Consider the following 16398-nt stretch of genomic DNA (forward strand, 5'->3'; position numbering starts at 1 on the left):
TGGTGATGAGAAGCTCTGGGTTGAGGCTGAGTTGGTTGGCTGGACTCATTTTTTGGTCAGCAGGTGGTTCATCCTGTTCAAAAGTAGGCGCATAGATCTGATGGGACAAAACACCTTCAAGAGCTTTCTGTCTCCATTGCACTGCATGGGAGCCTAGAGAAGGCACTTTGTTAACACTAGTTTTGAGATGCGTGGAGTTAAACGCCAACACATCTCCCTTGTGTCTGGGTTGAGGCGACACCCTTTGGAGGGTCGCCAGCCTGGGGCCCCTCCTATCGCACACAGCTGTGGTAGCAGGAGCAGTTTATGGCTCATATGTGTACCACTAACTGCATGCCTTTTCGGGAACAGATAAATGGCCTTACAGCTCCCTGGCTCTGATTGTCTCCTGCTCTCTGCAGGCTGGCAAATCCAGGACTGATATTCTGCCCCTCCTCCAACCACTTTTATTTTTTTTTTCCTTTTCTTTTGCCAAGTTGCAACCTGTGTCTTGTAGGTGTGCTGATCCTTGTCTTACGCTCATAAATATTCAGTGTCTGCTGTAGGAGCCTTTGGGCTGAAGCATGTGACATAGCCAGAATCCTGACTTTGCTGTGCACAGAGCGTTACAGGAGCTTCCTTGACCCACCTCCCAGAGGGATAATGCTCCAATACTGAACGCTTGTGTCCATAAACTTGAACGCTTCAGCCAGACAAACCTTTGACAGATCAGGGCTGAGGTGGTCTGCATTGGTGGCTGGCTGCATGGGGAGGGCAGGCTTTGAAAAAACCTGGTACAGAGACATGATGAAGCACCTTATCTTTATCTGCTCTGAGATACGGCATCTCCCCTCTGCGTGACTCCATCAATGCACCTTCTCCTTCCCTACCCCACAGCTGTCCCAGACCCAAAGACGCCCTCAGTCTGCACCATCTGGTTCATGTCTCTTGCACTCCCAGTGATGCCAAACTTGCCCCGGCTCTGTTAACCTGTTCCAGCCTTGCTGCTGGATGCTCTTCTTTGGCAAAGTGGTTGAACACATGACTGAACATTACTCGTTGCAGTGGGACATGTGTGTATGCTTAACTCAAACATGCTGTTCTAGTCTATTTGGGGCCCTAATTTGGAGATTCCACACGCATCTGTTATTACCCCACAACTCTAAGCTCATGCTATGTTGCAGCCAACTTTCTGCTTTGGATTAAATTTACCAGGGGTTAAATAAGATCACTACTCTTCTCCATCCCATGATCCAGCCTGCGATTTGAGCATATAGACCAGCATAACTCTTAGGCTGCCTTGTCCTGCCTATTCAGCCTCCCTGACCTCTAGTCTAGGGACTATCTTTCCTGAATCATCCTCACTCAAATTCCCCCTCAAGTTTGCCATAAAATAGCACACTTTAGGGAAAGAGTTGGGAAAGAGCTTTTATAATATGTGTCTATATATGTGTGTGCTCACCCTAGGAGAGTGGCAGGTATTACTGCAAATGCCTCTTGGCTCTTGTTCTACCTCTGGGTAGCTACAGTCTCTTGCAATTTATCATGAACTAAGTATCCCCGCCCCGTGCTCTCCTTCACCCTCCACTTGCCTTTCAGAGGAATGCACTGGCCTTGTGCCTCCGGGCTGCAATTTAACTGCAACTCATGCTGCATCTGCAGATAGATACTCAGCACTGTGAAATACGGCATTGTTTTTTCTTCTCTGAATGGCCCTGGGCAGAGCAGCTGTAGTGTAACTCACTGCCTCCGTGCAAGGTGCAGGTCCTCCAGCCCTGTGTTGGAGCGATGGATGGGGCTGACCCCTTGACATCTGGCTGTACAGGGCTTGGAGGATACAGAAGAGCACAGAGTTGCTGCTGCTGCTGCTGCAAAGACAAGTCATCAATATGAGATAGCTTGTGGGGGGGGTTTCATGGGGAATAATGGGTTCAGCATTCAGGAACTGTTTTGCTCCTGAAGCTGCCAGTGGCTCAGTCTGGGCAAGAGCCTATTAAATGCTTAAGCATCTCTTGCAAAGTGCCACATGCCCTCAAATACTGACAGGATCAGACTGTGTCCACATTCATGCTGTTAATGTTCAAGGTTACTAATATAATCTTCTCCATTTCTCAGTCAGGATTGCCAATGACCAACGAAGATTGGTCCTAATTTCCTACCATGCCCTCATTGCTTTTTGCCTTGCCTATGCCAGGAGCATGTGGAACAGTAACCCACAGAAGCAAACCATTTCCCACTGCCTTAACTACAAAACCCCTTGCAGACAGGAACTCAGGAATGGCCATAGTGGTTAAACATAAGGTGCCTCATCTATGCGTGTGTCCTGTCTCTAGAAGTGGCCATCAGCAGATGTGGATAGAGCGTATGAACAGGGAAAGCACAGAGACATCCTCACTCACATCACTCATCCAGCTGCAGGAATTTGTGTCTTCCTGAGCCAGTGAAACCAGCTGAAACTCCAGTATGTCCTGGATCCATTTATTTGCACTTATTGAAATAATTTATTTTATAGAATCATAGGATAGTTTGGGTTGGAAGGGACCTCTAAAGGTCATCTAGTCCAACCCCCCTGCCCTGGGCAGGGACATCTTCAACTAGAGCAGGTTGCTCAGAGCCCCGTCCAACCTGACCTTGAGTGTTTCCAGGGATGGGGCATCCACCACCTCTCTGGGCAACCTGTGCCAGTGCTTCACCACCCTCAGCGTAAAAAATGTCTTCCTTATATCTAGTCTAAATCTACCCTCTTTCAGTTTAAAACCATTCCCCCTTGTCCTGTCACAACAGGCCTTGCTAAAATGTTTGCCGCCATCTTTTTTATAAGCCCCTTTTAAGTACTGACAGGCTGCAAGAGGGTCTTCCCGAAGCCTTCTCTTCTCCAGGCTGAACAACCCCAACTCTCTCAGCCTTTCTTCCTAGCAGAGGTGTTCCAGCCCCCTGATCATTTTTGTGACCCTCTTCTGGACCCGCTCCAACAGGTCCATGTCTTTCTTATGCTGAGGACCCCAGAGCTGGACGCAGCACTGCAGGTGGGGTCTCCCCAGAGCAGAGCAGAGGGGCAGAATCCCCTCCCTCGACCTGCTGGCCACGCTGCTTTGGATGCAGCCCAGGATACAGTTGGCCTTCTGGGCTGCGAGCGCACATTGCTGGCTCATGTCCAGCGTTTCACCCACCAGTACCCCCAAGTCCTTCTCGGCAGGGCTGCTCTCAACCCCTTCATCCCCCAGCCTGTACTGATACCGGGGGTTGCCCCGACCCAGGTGCAGGACTTTGCAATTGGTCTTGTTAATCCCCATGAGGTTCACAAGAGCCCACTTCTCCAGCTTGTCCAGGTCCCTCTGGATGGCATCCCGTCCTTCTGGCGTGTCGACTGCACCACTCAGCTTGGTGTCATCTGCAAACTTGCTGAGGGTGCACTTGATCCCACTGTCTATGTCATTGATGAAGATATTAAACAGTGCTGGTTGTTTTCTAGAAAGAGTGTGCATGTCAGCTGAGACTCATGATGCACTAAATACATTTATTTTGTACATACTCAGGTGCATGGCTCATTCATCTGAACATGTTCTTTGTGTGCTGAGGGAGAGAAAGTGCACAGGGATGGGCATTGTTGTTGTCCTTGTACAACAACTAGAAGGAAATATCCATGAGGAGGAAAATAACTATCAAAGACGACCAGTGCAAATGATACAGAGATGGTGGATTGCAGAACTGGTCTCTTCAGGGCAGGTGGAGGCAGGTGCAAGCTTGGCCATTCAGCATGACTTGTATCACAGGAAGAATAGATTATTTGTTCCTTATTTTGGACAAACCCATGGTGCTTTGTTGCATGCCAGTTATTCCTCATACCCACCTAGAGTCAGGCCATCTGGGTCCTATACCCAGACATCGAGGATCAAAACCCATGTTCCCTGTGCTGCTCCTTGGTTCTTCCATCTACAGAAGGTGCTGAGATTCCTTCACGTGGGCAAAGAAGCTGCTGCCAGAATACAAAACTTTCCTCCCTTCTCCCAGCTGAGGGAAAAGGGCCTGTGCAGGAAGATGCTCTGAGGATCAGGGCACACTTCCCTTCCTTCTTTCTCTGGTGTCCTCCTTGGGTTGTCGTTGAGGTGTTTGGTGACCACATGGTATGTGGAGCAGCCTCCAGGTCCTCCAAGTCCTTGCAGGGCTTGTGACCAGTGCCTAGAGAGGTAGGATATGCTCTGATATGGACTTGTTGCACAGCAAGGTGACCTCCATGGCATGCTTTGGAGTATGATCTTCACGTGTTTGAAGTCTTGGAGCCTAAGCCTGCTCCGTCCAGGATGGGAGTTCAGGGTAAACTAGTCTTGTTTCTGGTTTTCTGTCTATCCAAAAGGCATAGTCTGAGAAGGTCTGCTCATTTCTGACATGGATCATCTGTGTCTCTAGTATTTAAAATGGTTAGTGTTCATCACCCCTTCCATGCCCCCTCAGCTCACCTGGGAGAGGGATTTACTCTGGTTGGTTTATCATCCATAAATCTCCTTGGTTGACTCCATTTTGCATTTTAACAAGAAACAAGCACTTTATAATAACTGCAGAGATTAAACTGTGACGGACTCTCAAGCCATTAACCTGAAGGAAATGTAACAATAAATTAAACATATTAATGAAGCTCTACTACAGGCTCTGAATTTGTTAGGTAAATTGTACAGTTATTAACAATGAACCTGACTTAGAGTAATCCATCACCAGGGAGGTTTGGGAGGTACGGGGTAGGCTTGGATACCAGCAGTCCTTCTCCATTCCTGTGTCAGGATGGGTCCATTGTATGTCAAGGTTCTTTTATGGCTAACCAGGGCAGTCATCCTTAGACCAAGTCTCTGAAGTGAAATTTAATCCAGATGATAGATTCACTCTGTCTTCAACCTGACCTAGGAGGACTTTTGTGTGGCTGCCATGTGTTGTTTGGGGATCAGGAGATGTTGAACCGTTTGCAGGGTGGTGTTGTGCAGTCCCTGTAAAAGAAGCGTGCGGTGGCAGGGCAGACACCTCAAAAAGGGTGGTTTTGTAGGTGATGTTACCTTGTCTATGGATTGTGCTGTCCTGGTCCTTGCTGGGAAAAGGGCCTGGTGGTGGTATTTGTGATGGACTCTAGGAACTAGTCTCCATCGCTTCATGTCCTCCACCTGATTCACATCCCCTGTCACATACAAAGATCCTTTGGTGTGCTGGTGCTATTTCATCATGCCAGGCAGGCTGCAGATGGACAAGGCTGAAGCAGAAACTTGTGACACCAAGCCCAAACCTGTGACAACATGACACCACATTATCCCTCCAAAACCTTGCCACATTTCTCCCCCATGTGCACAGGAAAGCACAACCATCACGTCCCATCATGTCTGAGGAAAGAAGCAGAGCGTCCTTCATTTTGCTGTGGCACTAAGAAAAACAGGGTGCACGCCTGGAGCAATGGCATGTAGCACCGTGTATCAGGGAGTGCAGCGTGCACTCATGAGCGCTGTGTCTCCCTGGCAGTGCAGGTGGCTGCTAATTTGAACAGTATCCACTGTTTGAATGAAGCCAGCAGGGGTGAGGAACAGGGATTTGTCATTTCTAGGAGGCGGCTTTGGGCCCCTGCCAGCTTGGCGGGGTTGGGAGCAGCTCCTCTCTTCCAAAGCAGCAGCTGCAGAGCCAGTCCCAGCCAGAACCTTCCCTGTGCATGGGGGTGCTCACAGCGAATGGTGGAAAATAGGGTTGGGAGAAACCTGAGAGCTTGTCTAGCCCATCCCCCTGAAAGGCACTGTCAACTCTACCTGTATCCCTCCGACAGAAGCATCTTCAGCCTGTTCATCAAACTGCCAGGCTCCCCAGGCAATCTGTTCCATGGCTGTTTTACCCTCGTGGCTAGAAAGTTTCCCCAATGCCTAAAGCCAGCCTCCCTACTGTTATCCACAGACTATCCACAGCAGACACGGAGAAACGTTTATTCTCTTCCTTTTTTTCTCCTCCACATTTGAAGATGGTTATCCTGCTTCCCCTCCACCTTCTCTAAACAGTCCCAGTTCCTCCTGCCTTGCCATGTAAGTTCAGGCTCCCCAGGCCCCCCATGAGTCTTGTCCTCTTCATCTGGCCTCCTGAAGTGCCCCACTCATGGCCTCAGCAGTACCATCAGGGCAGCTGGACTGTGCCATGTGCTCACAAGCACACGTGCCTGTTGTGCCTTGCAGCAAAGGAGCTGTAGCTCCTGCAGCAACCCAGCACTGCTGACTTAAGCACGTGGTGTACACTACCCCCCTTGCCTCAGTCCTGCAATGCCGCTGAGTCCATGCTCCCTTTGTCTGCCTCTGTGTACTCAATTATTGTCACCCGAGAGTATTTGCCCTCCTTGAGTTCAATCCCGTTTCTTTTCCTGAACCAGATCATTTTGTGTTCCAAGCTCTGCTCTCCAGCGCGCTCACAGCCTTTCCTGATTTAACAAGCTTCTTCCTTTGTCCTGGTCATTCAGGGAAATATCAACTAATGCTAGCCAAAGGGCTTGCACATGTCTTCCCCCAGCTCCCAGCAGCTTGATGCACCCTACAAAAGCTCAGGCTGCCTTAGGTTGCTCTGGAGTAACTCTGGACCTAGTGCTCTGAAAATTAGGCATTGAATTCCCAGAGGCAGCAGATGGACGATATCTCCTGGAGATTGCTCACCTACATATGCTTTCCCCTGCATCTCTTTATGGGGAGGACTCCTCTCACCACCAGCATCCTATGGCATCCTATGGCATCCAGGACTCTGTCCTGAGCAGAGTGTATCCCCCATGAGCAGGATCTGCCAGGCAGTGGACAAGCGCGGCAGGGTGGTTTTGAAGCAGAGGCAAGTGGATCTGGGTCAGGGAATTCTCCTGCACGCTTGGTCCTGCAAAGCAATGGAGGCTTTTCCTCAGCAAGGTGCCAAACACCCTTTGAAGTGTCAATCGCATCATTTGGCATTGATTTTTCTTTTAAGGTCTCCCTGCTGCTCCCCTCCCAGGAGCCAGGTTTTCCGCTGACAGGCAGTCTTGCGTGGGAATTTTGAGGCTGTGCAATGCAAAGTGCTGCAGAGACCTGCATTGGGCTCGGGTTCCTGCAAATGGCGTGATCCCTGCTCCCCATATAAGCTGCCGCTGCACTGGCTATTAACTGTGCATCGTACCAGCACAGGCTTGGGTGCATGGTCCTGGGGGCATTTCTTGGAAGGGGACGGAGTTTAGCAGATGATTTTGCCATCAATGCTGTCGGATGGGCTGAGGAAAGCTTTTACCTGGATTTTTCCAGGATTTTTCCCACGTACTTGGATGATTTTGGTTTCAAAATTTTTTCTTTTTGTGTCTAAGGTTTTGTTGGACTTACCAGCAAGCGTTTATATCACTGTCCTCTCCAAAATATATTTAAACTGCTCTCTTCACATCTTGTAACAGGGATTCTACTTCTACTTAAATACAGAATGTCTCTGCATTTAAATCACGATGTTTTTTTTCCGGGACTGACAGCTGAGAAGTGCTAGGTGGCTTCAGCTTTATAATTACCTCTGTCTGTCTTGTCTGTGTGTTCATGCACACACACACGTGCAGTTGTGCGCCAGGCTGAGGAGGAAGCAGTGAATGCAAGCAACAGCTGGATCCAGTATGTGACAAGTCAGGAGGAATTGTTTTTCTTTAAACATCTTTTTATGTACATCTCAGTGCTGCTCTTCCCGGCTGCAGCGTCACAAGAATGAATAACCCCAGGAATCCTCAGCCTATTTGGGAAAAATGGAAGTTTGCTAAATATTGGTTCTGCCTGTACGAACTTGTCTCCTGCCTAGGGATCATGTATCATGGCAAAGTTCCCCAGGGTCTGGGCTGATGGGACTCATATGAGGAGGATGCCTTCAAGTTAATCTTTATGGCAGGCAAGGCAGAACAGCACTGGAGATGGCTGGGACTAGGGGTTGAACTAGAAATGTGCTTGTTGCAGCAATCCTCTGCTTGCCACTGTCCCTTGCACCACTGTATCCCTTGCATTCCCTGCTCCACCCCAGCTGTATTTCCTGATTTTGAACCAAAAAAGTCCAAGGAGCCTTCTTTCACAAAGATACTTCAATTTTCCATCTTCAGGCATGTGTCCATCTTAAAGATGTCTGCTGGCCAGAGAGACTGGATCCCCGTGGCCGTCTGGGCAGGCAGGAGCTGGGAAAAGAGGGGTGAGATTTTGCGAATGAGGGCTTTCACCATCAACCTGTGATCCCAGGGAAGAGCTGTGGTGGAGTGAGGTTTGGAGAGGCCTCAGCTCATAGTCTGTTTCCGTTTCCTTTTAATGTGTTTGCTCTCTAATGTGTGTTGACACAGTAAATACACATGTTTGTACAAACATCCCAGCAGAGGGTTGCTTTGAAAGCCCCTTGCAGGGGATGGGAAATCTGCATGGCAGATGTTGGGAGGCGACCCGCTGCCTGGTATGCGCCGCTTCTGCCAGTGACGTTGGAAAAGGTCCCCATCAGGAGGAACTCGATGGGACAGCGTGAAGCAGAGGATGCTTTGCTTGGATTTTTTGGACTGCTGCAGAGAGACAGGGGAGCTCAGTGCTGGTCAGGTGCAGAAAGGTGTCCCTTGCCCATTGCTAAGTGTTGCACTGGGGATCCACACTGTTATTGAGTACATGCTGATGGCGAGAAAAACATTGACAAGTGTGGAGAGAGAGGTCCCCAAGGGGAATTGGACAGAGCCTCCCCGAGTAAGGCACTTACGTGTAGATGAAGCAGAGACTCGTGGGAAATGATGGACAGACCCAATGCTTTTTAAGAGGCACTGCCAAAAATACCTTCTAACCAAGCACAGTACAGCACTTGGTGTTGAATGAGGCAGCAAGGAACTTGGCCATAACCAGGTTCTTCCAGGTTCCTTCATGGCTGATTAAAGGGCTTTTGCACCTAAAGCTATGCTTACAGTTGCCTGTGGCTTCTTATTTCCAACCATAAAGTGCAGGAACCAGGGTCATGGGGGCCTGCAAATGGGTTTAAATTTTAAAACTGACCCCACTGGGATTCAAAGACTCACGAGCTACAGATGAGCCCATATGGTTTTACAGACCAAACTCCAACGCTATGGAGCTGGCTACATCCTTCATCATATATGAATAAGATGCCTCAGTACTGGCCACAGCTGCTCATGGTTGAAGCTTAACACAGACAAGGTGGAGGTGATTTTAGAGAGTACAGAGTATATGACACAACTTCTCTGGTTAAAGGCATACGCTCAACACAGGTTTGTCTGAGCAGTCTATGAGCGCTCTTACCACTCCCAACTGATGAACAGACTCTTTTTACTCTTGATATACTGCGAATTGGCCACCTTGCTATACTGCAGCAGTGTGATATAACTGGGAAACCATGAATTCATGGGAAGCTCCAGGTCAGACAAGGCAGGTATGCATGTAACAAGGATGGTGGTTGCAAATCCTTTGTTGCCTACTGTCAGCTCTGTGCTAATGGCAAGCTCTGTTAGCTCTTACCTGCAAGCTGCCCAGTGGTCCGTTTCCTGCTCATCTAAAAGAAGAGGCAGCTCTATGTCTGCAGCTCTTCTAGCGCTGCAGAAGTTCGTTCATAATTGTGCAATAGCATAGCAGCCCAAGATAGACAGAGATCGAAGTACAGTTCTCCAACCCTCTTCTTGTCATATGACATGTCGAGCAAACAAACACTGCCCTCAAAATTAAGCATTGCTGTAATAAACCATCCACACGCCTTTTCCCACACGGACAGCAAGGAAAGCGTGGATGGCCCCATCTGTGAGAGATGCCAGACAGTCACTTAGGCTAAAATTTGTCTCACCTAATGCTGGTCATCAGCATTGAATCGAAATGAGTTACCTTTTATAGATAATGGAGAGAGACTGGCACCTCCAGAAAGCAATTCACTCCATCTGCCTGAGACACCTATTTAGGATGGCACAAATCGCCCCGTGGTGAAACCTGTCTCTTTCCATTGACTAGAGGGGAAGCCTGCCTGACTCATTAGACGAGATGTATACTTTTCGGGGAAGACCATGTTAAACAAGATGAATCCCACGTTTAGTGCATGCCTGGAAGGCATGCAGACAGCAAGATGTCTCTGGAGCCAGACAGAGGGGGGCTGCTCAGTCCTCATCCGTTTGTTTTCAGGTTGGTTTAGTTTGCTCCTCCCCAGCCTTTGCATCCGAAATATCCTGCTTTGAGCTGGGTTACTAGAAGCGGCACCTCGTTTTGTCATGGCCTGGGGAGCAGATGGGAACACTGCTGTGAGAAACACAGGATCTGAAGGGTTTCTGCCGCGTTGCTCCATCCTCAACGCAACTCCTTCCCTGTGCTGCTCAGACTTTGCAAGGGAGGGAGATTCCACTGTTCCCATTTTACAGATGGGACACTCGAGGCACAAAATGGGATGAGTGACAGCAAAGGGCACTTGTGGGACTGGCACAGGACTCGACCCCCTGCGCCTCCTGATGCTCCTCTCAGACACCAGGGATTATGGCAGGCTGTGCACATGGACTTGGGGCTTCTCACTGCTGCTTTCCTCCCCGGGGGAAGCTGGAAAGCCAAAGGGGAGTTTTTAACTCATGGGTGGGACATGGCAAAGCTCTTTGTTGCTGGTCAGGAACACTCGGCTAATGCACTAATGAGGCTGTAAAGGTGATCTTTGGGGTCTGAATCGGCTGTCCCCAATCCCACTGAAGTCCCCTTGCTTGTATTTCCTAGGAGTTGGCTTCAGACCCTGAGAGACGCAGGAATTGGGAATTTAGCCCATCTCGTTGTCACCCCTGTCACCTTTGGGGTTTTTTCCTCTCTCAGACCCCCAGCTGCCCCTCAAAGCCCTCCTGTGCCAGGACATGCCAGCAGCTCATGGATCATTTTGGATCGTTTCTCCACCGGGGTAGAACTGACACTGCCTGTACTAAAATCCCCGAAGTCCTGTGCCAGTGTGCTGGGGGCTTGGAGCAAATCCCGGGCAGCAGATGTGGGACAAGGTTCTCCTTTGCTCTTTGGAAACTCTGGTGGGGGGACGGGGCAGGATGAGACCCACCCCAAAGCGTTGCTCCAGCGCTGGGACGCCTCAGGGAGTTGGGATTCCTGTAGGGGACCCACTCCATATAGCTGCTGACACCCTGTGGCTGTCGGGATGAAATGCAGTGACTTTCGCAGAAGGGTTGGGCAAATTTGGGTTTGAAAAATGTGCTTCCAGGAAAAAGAAAAAAGCGTCTGTTCTTGGAAGGAAAAAAAAAAAAAAATAAAGGAAACAAATCCCCCAGACGCTTCCCAGCTGTGCTTTTTAGTGCTACCGCAGGGACAAAGGTGGCAGCTGGCTGGCTGGCAGCCTGCTTGTGGCTGTCTCTGCTCTGCTCCCAAGGCCATGGGCTGAGGGCAAGAAGCTTTGAAGAGCTCCCAGTTTGGGGGACGGGTGGGGGAAGGCAACTGCAAACAAAGATCTAGGACACGGCCACCTCCTCACCAAAAAAACTTCTTTAACTCTTTCCCCTTCCTACTCGGTGTCCCTCCCCTCGTAGTTTGTTTGCCACCAACTGCCAAGATGCTTCCACACAGAATAATATTTTCCCCTCTGTATTTTCTTTCCCAACTGCCAAGAGATCTGTGTACAAACACAAGTTTCTCCCTTTTAAAAGCAACCACCTAGTCCTCCTCCAAGAGAGCATAACAAAAGCAGAGAAAGAAAAAAAAAAATAAGAAAAAGGAGAGGCACGATCATCTCTGCTCTGCTTTTCAACACAAAGGGGTAGGGGGGAGTTGTTGGCCCAGGACAAAATTGGCAGTGTGGTAAGTTTTAGCTTTAGCCTTTGAAGATGAGAGAAGAAGCAGCCGATTGTCATAAAGGGAGCAGGCATGTCCCTTTAAACCACAAAGCCTGCAAAGATAGCCTGGAGTCCCAAAAATAAAGGCTTCACACTGCCTTCCTCTGTCACTCCGGGACAGAAATAGTAGTCCAGTGGGAACCATTACAGCCGTGATGAGAAGCGCCAGTCTGCTCCGATGAATGCAGCTGGGCCGAGAAGGGTGCGGGCGGCAGGAGGAGGTCGGTTCCTGGCTCCTGGGGCAGCTGGTTGGGCTCTGGTCTCCATCACCCAGACTGGCATCGCCTGCGGAGGCGAGCCCTGCACCGGGGACATGGCTCTTCCCTCCTGGTGTGGAAATGAAGCACCTGAGCCAATGCAGGATTGCTCCCCATGGCCCATTTTGTTGCCTGTCCTTTGTCTCGCCCTGTTTTAAAAGTCCCAAGGAGGGCTTAGGCTGAGTTCAGGGCTGTGAATGATGCCAGTGTTCCAGGAGGCACCAATGCGGGGTTTTATGGCACATCCATCTCTGCGTCATGGAGCTGTGCCTCCTGCACGCCCTTGCAGACATGTCCCCCCCTCTTTGGGACAGCTGGTGGCCTGCTTTCATCACTGTAAACTGCTCTGAGAGTGCTAAAATCCAGTGCTGGGGGCCATACGGTGCAGGAACCAGCCAAAAAAGGGCAGGATGAGACCATCAGCCAGTGAGGTGGTGGTCTTTCAGATGGCCCTGGGGCTGGCGTGGGGACAGTGGGGGGTGGTGGGGAAAGTGGGTGACAGTGGGACAGCTACTGCAGCTGCGCCATCTGCTGCACATGTAGAGAAGCTTCGGCCAAAAAGGAGCATTTTGGGCTAGAAGTGACCAAAAATAATTGACAGCCCATCCCCAACCTCTTCTCCTTCCCCCTCCTTTTGCGATGGACACACAGGCATTGCCGCTCGCCTCTTCTACTTTTTCCACCATCTCCCATGGACCAAGAAAACCTTGGATGCAACTTGATAAGGGTTGGTTAAGTAACTATTAAAAAGCCTTTTTTTCTCCCCTTCTGTCTTACGAGGGGGATCTGTAGAGAGAGCAGAAAACAAGTGAGCTCCAGGCACTTGTAAATCTGTTTTCCCGAGGGCTCTGTGAAGCATCCTCAAGGGAGTGTGAAGATCTCCAAACCTGAGGTTACTGTGTTTTGTTTCAGTTTCATGAAACTGATCTAATTTCACCACAACAAAACCTTGGCAACATGGAAGGCTTTCCCTCAAAAGGAGATCAGGCTTTGGGAAAGAGTGGCAAATGGTAATTCCAGTAAGGGGTCTGTTTTCAAGCAAATCCTCAATATTGCAGATGTTTCAAGCTGTTGTTTGGATGAAGATCAGTGTGTACCTCGAAAGGCATGGGGTTTTGCATATCATATCTCCCTGACTTGGAATTTCACCAAATAACACCCCAAACTTTGGGAATATGAAACACCAGCACTAACCCACTCTGCAGGACTTCAAGGAAAAGGAGTTGCTCCTACTTTGGAGGCTTGAGGTCCTGTTTCTTTTCTTGCAGTCGCCAGTCCACGTTAGTTCCTCTGGAGTCCCTGCTGCTACTGTTGTGTAAATCTGGAGTAACCTGATTGAATTACTCCAGCACAAAGCTGGGGGTGATCACAGAAATAAATGGTTGCTCTTAGGAGTGATTCTGCTGAAGCCCGAGCCATTGCTTCAGTGAAAGGGGGGGGTGAAGCTTTTACATCCCTCCTCATTCAAGTACTGTGCCACCATCTGTGCTGTGTGGCTATGGAGGGGTGCCTCGGCTAGGACCCTGCTCAGAGGCAACCTGTGCAAGGACAAAGCCAGGAGAGCTGTGTCAACTGAGGGGAAGAGCAGCACAGATGAAAGGGGGAGTAATTATGCCTCTCAATACCCTCCCTCCCAAGCAGCGCTTGGCAGGTATATCTGATCCCCGAGTCTTTTGTGTCATGACTGGCACTCGCTGTATTGATGCTGAACTCCTGACCTTGCTGTGTCGCGCACCACGACCTTATGTCAAAATGGCTTTAGGTAGAGTTTCATTGCCCGGGTTACCTCGAGGTCCCAGAGGAAAGTGATCCCTCGTCTCCCGTGAGTGACACGCTCTTGCTGTCTCTCCCCGGCCCATGGGAGATAGGTGAGGGCTATGGACACACGAGAAGATCATGCCCAGGCTATTCTTCCATTACCTTCCCATCACCAAAGGTTCAGCTGGGCTTGCTGCATGCTCCCTGCCTTGCTTGACATGTTCAAGATAGCGGGGAAAGATCCTGTTTGGGCACCCCAGGGACCTGAAACACAACAGTGTTTCAGTGAGCATCTCTGGGAAGCAGTCCTGGGCTTTTTCCCAAATTCTGCTATCCAAGCACGCAACTGCAGCAGTAGTGTCTGGGCTACGGTTTCTACTCTGCTAGCGACCACCCCAGGAACCCTTGCACTTTGTCCCCAGAAGTTTTCAGGCAGGACCTGTTTATTGGTCTCCGCTGATATGTGGCCAGGTATGAGCCGCTTGTACAGAGGTAACGAGCTGTGTAGGTAAATAGCAAGCCACAGACCTTTAGAGAACGGAGGACTCCTGCAATTCCTTATGGGATGCTACTTTTAGAGCTCAGACATCTCCATCTCTAACATTAGAAGGAAAGTAACCAGCTGTCTTGCCTCAGACAGGACATTGCTCTGGTACTTACAAAAGTAAATAAAGGGTCTGGGGGAAGATATGTGGCAGAGTGAGTGGCAGGCCTGCAAGCTGGGCCTGTTGGAAGGACAGTGCCTCTTCTTAGCTCTGCTCTGACTTCCCTGCTGGGCTGTGGTCCTTGTGCATCACTTGGCTCAGCCAAAGCATCCCTAGAGATGGTCCATCAGGGCCTCCTTTGCACTCAGCTTTTCCAGGCTCTCTGCTTTCTGAATGTCCCTACATTTCATATTTCACCTGCGGTTCCATCAGGCAAGAGTTTTTTGGGCCGGTTCAGTGCTACAGGATCATGTTAGACTCATGAAAGCCGTTCTAACTCCTTTGATGGGGCAGCTTAAATTCCCCAAGAGCTTGATCTAGGATCTGATTCCCAGCTCAGCAGCCAGGCCCCAACCTGAATGGCTCAGGCAGCCTTTCTCCTCTCCCAGGAGTCCCCTGTCTCTGTCTAAGTGGAATAATATGTCAGCACTCGCCTGCTAAATCCCTCTGGCTCCCTTAATTCTCTCTTGATCGTGCCTTGTGCCTTGCCCTCTGCACTGTACAGCTCCTTTAGGACAGTTCCCAGCAGATCTCCTAATCCTTTTAAGTGCGCGCGGAGGGCTCTGTTTCCTCCGTGGGGTGGTCAGCTTCGCTCCCGTAGACCTGGGTTGATGCTCTGCAGACTCCGGGGTGTGCTTGCCTGGGAGGAAATCACTCCCTGCCGTCCTCGACTGCTGCAATTCCACCTTGTGTCTCTTTGTGCACAGAGACTTTACACCGATGACCCTGGCTGGTGATTTACCCATGTTAAAAATGTGCCTACTATGCCCTTATTTTTAAATTCATCTGAGTTACTTTTAGATAATTCAATCAAGGGCTTTGAATACGCATTTGGATAATTCTGATTGATGTACAAGGAACCCCTGTGATGAAGGGTCTGGAGATACGTGCTATTCTTACGCTATTGGAGGTAATAATTACTTCACTTCCGCAATACTTTTCATTTGAAGACTTCCAATTTTTACTCTCCCCAGACCTCTCTGGAGGTGCCCCTAATAATGATCTGAGAGCCATGGGTGGGTGATCATACAATATGGTATTTTCCCCTGTGTCACTCTCTGAGCTGAGGGATGCACGATGGTGCGTGCTACTTTGGTGGTATTTTTTGAGTCTGTACTTCATATCTCAGGAACATCCATTTAACCTTTCCTGCAGCTGCAGAATCTGTCCCCTAAAAATCATCCAATCCGTAGGTGTTTCAATGAAAAATGTGGAGACTGAAGCACTGACAGGGTAGGTGACATCTCTAAAGTCATTTGGCCAGTTCATAGCTCAGCAAAGGTTTAAGATTTTGATTTTTCTAAGTCCCTTGCTCTAACCCTGGAGCCAAATAAGAGGATGAAGGAGAACAGAGAGCGTTCAGTGTTACCAGCTCAGGCTGGAGTCAGAGGCTGTCCAAAGGAGGTTGCTGGGAAGGAGGACTGTTGATATTCACTGCTCCACTGCTCCATATCCAGTGACCTCTGATGTAATTCACCATGCTGGACTTGGCCCCGTGTTTTCACCATGTTTTCACCATGGGGAAGCAGGGTTTTGCTCTCTGGGCTTGGGACCATTTTTCTTCTCTTTCATTGCACGTCCCCTCTATATCATAGAATCATAGAATCATAGAATCATTGAGGTTGGAAAAGACCTCTAAGATCATCGAGTCCAACCGTCGACCCAACACCACCATGCCCACTAAACCATGTCCCTAAGTGCCTCATCTACTCGTCTTTTAAATACCTCCAGGGATGGGGACTCCACCACTTCCCTGGGCAGCCTGTTCCAATGTTTCACCACTCTTTCAGTAAAGAAATTTTTCCTTACATCCAATCTAAACCTCCCCTGGCGCAACTTGAGGCCATAATATCCTAGTGCCCTTCATCTTCCTGCCCCAGACCTGAGAGCCCCA

The 16398-nt window shown here is 49.6% G+C and overlaps 1 protein-coding gene across 2 annotated transcripts in view; it reads left to right on the forward strand.

The window, feature by feature from the left end:
* The window catches only part of PLXNA4 (plexin A4), a 472614-nt gene that overhangs the window by 204079 nt on the left and 252137 nt on the right, over window positions 1-16398 (forward strand). The window lies entirely within an intron of this gene.

Source organism: Aptenodytes patagonicus, chromosome 1 (assembly GCF_965638725.1).
Source record: "Aptenodytes patagonicus chromosome 1, bAptPat1.pri.cur, whole genome shotgun sequence".
In the NCBI taxonomy this organism is placed as follows: Eukaryota; Metazoa; Chordata; class Aves; order Sphenisciformes; family Spheniscidae; genus Aptenodytes; species Aptenodytes patagonicus.